Raw genomic sequence first — 6,000 nt, forward strand, 5'->3', positions numbered from 1 at the left:
GAAGGGCATGAGGGAGGAGAGAAAGAAGAAGGGAGGAAAGAAGAAAGGGAGGATAGAGAGAGAGGAAGGAATGAAAGAAGGGAGAAAGAAGGGAGGAAAAAAGGAAGAAGAGAAAAAGGAAGGAAGGAAAGAGAGAAAGAGGAAGGAAGGAAGGAAGGAAGGAAGGAAGGAAGGAAGGAAGGAGAGAAAAAGGAAGGGAGGGAGGAGAGAGAAAGAAAAGGAAAGAAAGGAGGGAGGAAGAAATGAAGGAGTATGGCTGGGGAATTCTAGGAGTTGAAGTCCACCAATCTTAAAGTTGGCAAGCTTGGACCCCCCACCCCCACCCCCACCCCGATTTAGGGAGTTAATTCTTGTCAATCTGACCAAGAAATCTCAATGGATTCCAAACAATGCTTTAAATAAGGAACCTTCCCGGGAATTCACATTTGCCAGTTTTTTCCTTGGATTTGCAGTAGAGAAAGGGATTTCAACTGAATTGCTCCGATCTGACGAAAGCCGACCAGGACCAGCCTTGGCTGGTATTTTGAAGAGGAGACGAGCGGCAGCCCAAGACCGAAGGGAAATAAATCAAAGGCTAAAAACAGGCAGCAGCAAACCACAACTTCAGCCATTCACACAAGCCCCTTTCCCACAGGGAAGGCAGCAGGGGAGGCTGCCAAGAATTCTGGGAGTTGAAGTCCCCACATCTGGAAGAGGGTCAACTTTTGATTGCCAGCCACCCACAGCGCTTCTATGACTTAAACAGGGAGAAATGGAAAGCTTTCCACAAATGCACACACAAACACACCCCATTTCTTCAAAAATAAGACCTCCCCAGATAATAAGGCCCATCGGGCTTTTGACTGCATGCGCTAAAAGAAGCCCTCCCCGAAAATATTGCAAAACAGCAGCAGCCCTGACCACGTTCGCTGCCTCCTGCACCTCAAAAATAGTAAGGCCTCCCTGAAAATAAGGCCAAGCGCTTATTTCGGGGGTCAAAATTCTTATTTTCGGGGAAACACAGTAGATAGGTTTTAAATCCCTTTTGCCCAAAGATTAACCACCTTGTGGGTGAACCACAAACCATGATGCATTGATTTCTTGCCGTCCAACCAAGGGCAGTCATGTACCCCAAATAGTCCTGGACATACTATCATTTGTTTAGTGACCGTTTGCTGTTAAAACGGCACTGTATAGAAGTGACTTATGACCATTTTTTCACACTTATGACCCACCCGCAGCATCCCCATGGTTAGATGATCAAAATTTGGACAATTGGCCACCGATCTGTATTTATGATGGTCGTAGCATCCCCGAGGCTATGCGATTCCCTTCTGCGACCTTCAGACAAGCAAAGTCAATGGGGAAAGTAGGTTCATTTAACAACTGGGTTACTAATTTAACAACTGTAATGGGTCACTTAACAAAGGTGGCTAGAAAAGTCGTAAAATGGGGCAAAACTCACTTAACAACATAAATTTCAGTTCATGTGTTACAGGTAATCCTCTACTTACAACTGCAACTGAGCTTCAAATTTCCAACAGGTAAGACTTACGACCCTAATTCTGGGCTCAATTATAATCATAAATTCAGACCTCCCTATACAGGTAAATCTGTATCTACGATCACAATGGAATCCAATATTTATGTTGCTAAGCGAGACAGCTTTTCAGTGTGTTTTGCCTCATTTTACGGCATGTCCTGCCACAGTTGTTAAGTGAACCACTGCAGTTGTTAAGTGAGTAGCACAATTGTTAAGTGAATCTGGCTTCCCCCGTGGATTTTGATTGTCAAAAGATTGCAAAAGGAACTCATCTGACATCCCCCCCCCCAGGACACTGCGACCGTCATAACTATGAGCCAGTTACTATGTGTCCAAAATTTGATCGTTGTAAGTGTGAAGACTGGTCATAAGTCACTTTTTTTACTGCTGTTGTAATTCCAAATAGTCACTTAAAGGAATGGTCGTAAGTCAAGGACTGACTGCATTGCAATGCTGACTCTTGATGGTATCAGAAGGGGGAAAGGGGGGGCAAGATGCCGTAAACTTTGGCACAATTAGGATTATGGAAAGTTGTATCTTTCCTGGGCTCAAAGTAAGATGAGTTTGCAGCAAAAAAAAAGGTTTAGTGGGTTACAGCCTCTATCGATCTTTGACCTGACCCCCGACTTGATAAGAGTAGACCGGTGTTTCTCAACCTCAGCAAGTTTTAAGAGGTGTGGACTTCAATTCCCAGAATTTCTAGGGGAATTCTGAGAGCTGAATTCCACAAATCTGAAAGTTGCTGAAGTTGAAACCCACTGTAATTTTCATTGATCTCTTCTGGGCAGGGGGGCATTCAATCAGTGGAGTCTCTTTACAGGAGATCACATAATTTTTATTATTATCACTATCGTTATCTCTTTTATTCATGAAACACGCAAGTCAGTCAACTGAATAGCATTGCCTGGGGCTAAAGCAGTCTTCTGCAATTGACTGATGGCAAATTTGTCAATGCCAATGGTGTTTAAGGAGTACTCCAATTGTTTTGGGACTGCACCCAAGGCGCTTATGACTATTGGTATTACTCTTGCTTGCCTTTGCCATTGTTGTTCTATTTCTATTTGTAGGTCTTTGCATTTTGTTGTTATGTTATTATTGTTGTTGTTGTCATTATTATTATACTTTATTCATTAAATATGACATTCAGACAACCGAACATACAAAAATGCATCACAAATACCATTGACTGGTGCTAATGGTTGATAAGGGTTGCTGCCAGCGACCTAGGTATCTTAAAAAATATAAGATGTTCTGAGTAGCGCAGTTTTTTGCAGTTCCGCTGGTGTTATTGCAGGAAGCTGCAATTTCTTGATGTATCTTATAAAATTCTTGGACATGGTACCAAGTGCCCCGATGACAATGGGTATCCCTGTGACATGTTTCATCCATAATCGGGTAGTTTCAATGGGCAGGTCATGATATTTCATGATTTTTTTCCCAGTTCTTTTTCTTCGACTCTAGCATCTCCTGGTACCGCGGATGAATTCTCCATCAATAAATTGTACATTTCAGTTTTTGACAACTGTAATATCTGGCGTGTTGTGTTACAAAGTCCCACAAGATCTTCACCTTCTCATTTTCAATAACTTTTTCCACTTTTATGTTCCCATGACTTTCTGGATACAGGTAAATTGTATTTTTTACATAATGACCAACAGATTAATTTAGCAACTCGGTCATGTCTAGCTTTGTAATCAGTTTGTGCAATTTTGAGCTTTGTAATCAGTTTGTGCAATTTTGTTATTATATAGGTATCAACCAAGTATCTTCTTAAAATATGTTGTTCCTAGTAGCACAGTTTTTACAGTTCTGCTGGTATTATTGCAGGAAGTTGCAATTTCTTGATGTGTTGTAAAAGTTTTTGGACATGGTACCAAGTGCCCCGATGACAATGGGTATCACTGTTACATTATTATTATTGAATCTTTGGTGTGATTCACAGCCTTTGGGGCTGGTTGGTAGCTCAGCAGCTCGAGTCCTAACCAAGGACTTAGGAACTGTTAAGGTAATGTCGGAGAATATTATTAATATTATTATTAATAATATTATTATTAATGTTATTATTATTGTTGCTGTTGTTTTGTAAGCATTGCAATGGTTAAAGGATTATTTCACTATCATCTGTCTCTGCTAAAGAATTCTATATTTGGAATTTAATTTAAAGTTCTTAAACATAAACAAAGCACTGGAAAATGCACGAAGTTGCATTTACGAAGTGCAATTCTTCAGAATTCAGATTAGCTGGAGAAATACAGACAAGAGCTATTTTAGCCACCAGGCAAAAATCTCAGATAAATTATTTGGGGGAGGGGGGTTACTATAAAATTCAGCACTGTGGCTTGGAAATGAATTGTGTGGGGGAATGTGTTACTTGTGGTTTAATCAAACCGGGTTAATATATGATCTCAGCCATGCACGCGTACAGGAAGTTTTAACCATCATTCCATTGATCTAAGCTTTTATTTTATAAGCTTATACCAGACACACGCAAATATGTTTGGGCAAAGCTGAATAACTTTTTGTCTTATCCACAGTGCAAGCTTTGGCAAACCCAAAACTCACCACACAACACTTCCCTTTATTAATTTAATTCGATTATTTTATTTTGTCTCCTGCTTGGGTGGGAGGAGGGTTGGACTAGATGACCTGCTACAAGGTCCCTTCCAACTCTATTAATTTTGTTTAATTCAATTATTTCATTTAATCATTTCATGCAACTATTTAATGTAATCTAATTATTTAATGTAATCTAATTATTTAATGTAATCTAATTATTTAATGTAATCTAATTATTTAATGTAATCTAATTATTTAATGTAATCTAATTATTTAATTTAATCTAATTATTTAATTTAATCCAATTATTTAATAGAATTTATATGCCACCCATCTCACTGCGAAAAACTCACTTTTTTGCTCTCCAACACTGCTCAATCCAGCCAACCCTCTCCAAATGGGGGGAAATTACACAATCCTTCACATCAACTACTAAACCAAACAGGCTGAATCTGGGGGGGGGGGGGGGGAATCCTTAAGGCCAGCAGAAATACATTAACACTGGTTAAAGCCCAACCTAATTCACGAAACCTTGGCCTTCTAATCCCCCTGGTTTAAATGGGTTAAGAAGAGAAGAAGAGTCAGCGGAAAGGATTTCTGGAGCGGGATTCCTGCCTGCCCCCCCCCCTCCAACCCAGTAGAGAACTTGACTGGGTGACTTTGAAACTCACTCTCTGTTTCTGTGTGTGTGTGTGTGTGTGTGTGTGTGTGTGTGTGTGTATCTCTTTCTATCCATCCCTGTCTCTGTGTTTCTCTCTCCCTCTGTCTCTCTCTCTGTCTTTCTTTCTCTCCCTGTCTCTCTTTCTGTCTCTGTTTCTCTTTCTCTCTCTGTCTGTGTGTGCACGTGTCTGTCTCTCTTTCTATCCCTGTCTCTCTTTGTGTTTCTCTCTGTGTGTGTTTCTCTTTCTATCTCTCTCTCTCTCTTTCTCTGTCTCTCCCTATGTCACTCTTTCTCTGTCTTTCTCTCTTTCTCTGTGTGTGTCTCATTCTCTCTCTCTCTCTCTCTCTCTCTCTCCCTGTGTCTCTCTCTCCAGCCTCCCTCACAGGGTCGTTGTCCAGACCCAAAGCTCCACGGGGCTTCTCTAGGGCCAGACCCCACAGGAACAGCTCCCCGAGGGCAAGGCAAGGCAGGCTGCGCGCTTCCCTCTCCCAGCCCGATCAGCCCAGTCTCGCCTCGGGCTGGCAAAGGAAGGCGGCAGCGCCTTTGTTAGCGGAGCGGCTGAATGAATGAACCAGCCCGGCCGCGCGGCTGGGCTGGGTTGGGCTGGGCTGGGCAGGGACGCCCCAAGCGCGATCGCGGGGCGGCTGGGCATTGTTTTCCCAGCGATGCAGCTTGCGAATCCCGACCTTCGCCCTACCCAGGCTGGGCATCGCCATCGTGGAGAGCAGAAGCGAGGCAGCCTTGTCCGATCCCCGCCGGCTGCCTCCTTCCCTCCACGCCCAGCCGGGAGAAACTTGCCCTCTTCCCCCGCAAGACTCACCGGGCTCCGGCTTCACCTCCCGGCTGCCAGGCTCTTGCTTTGCCCGCACCGGCCAGTCCTTCTTCCCCACCTTCTCGCCCAGGCCGGCCGGGCAGACGCGCCCACTTCGTCTCCTTCTCCTCCTGCAGCGCTGCGCCGCGCAGCTCCGTCCTGCACGGCGGCAAAGCAGCGACTGGCGTGCCGGCTGCCTCTTACCTTTGCCCACCCGCGGACCTCGCCAGGGCCCGCCTCCTCGGCCGCTCGGACCGCCCCTGCCATTGGCTGCCGGGCATGTCCTGGCAACGGCTGGCCCCGCCCCCCCCGCGCCTTGGAATAGGCATTGGGCAAAGGGAGGGGGGAGGAGGGAGGGGGGCTCAGCCCCACCTTCGGGAGGGAGGGAGGGAGGGGGAGGGAGGCCAGCCAGGAGGGGAAGGGGCGAGGCCGGCTCGCAAGGCGGGGGGG

At 45.0% G+C, this 6,000-nt stretch overlaps 1 protein-coding gene across 1 annotated transcript in view; it reads right to left on the reverse strand.

The window, feature by feature from the left end:
• PAK1 (p21 (RAC1) activated kinase 1) overlaps positions 1-5,707 on the reverse strand; it is a 71,949-nt gene extending 66,242 nt beyond the window's left edge. Inside the window, exon 1 of the mRNA XM_081949971.1 lies at positions 5,560-5,707. The gene's annotated coding sequence lies outside the window, so the exon portion shown is untranslated. The remainder of the gene's footprint in view (positions 1-5,559) is intronic.
• Between the last annotated feature and the right edge of the window lie 293 nt (positions 5,708-6,000).

Source organism: Natrix helvetica, assembly GCF_964273705.1.
Source record: "Natrix helvetica genome assembly, chromosome: 4".
NCBI lineage: Eukaryota > Metazoa > Chordata > Lepidosauria > Squamata > Natricidae > Natrix > Natrix helvetica.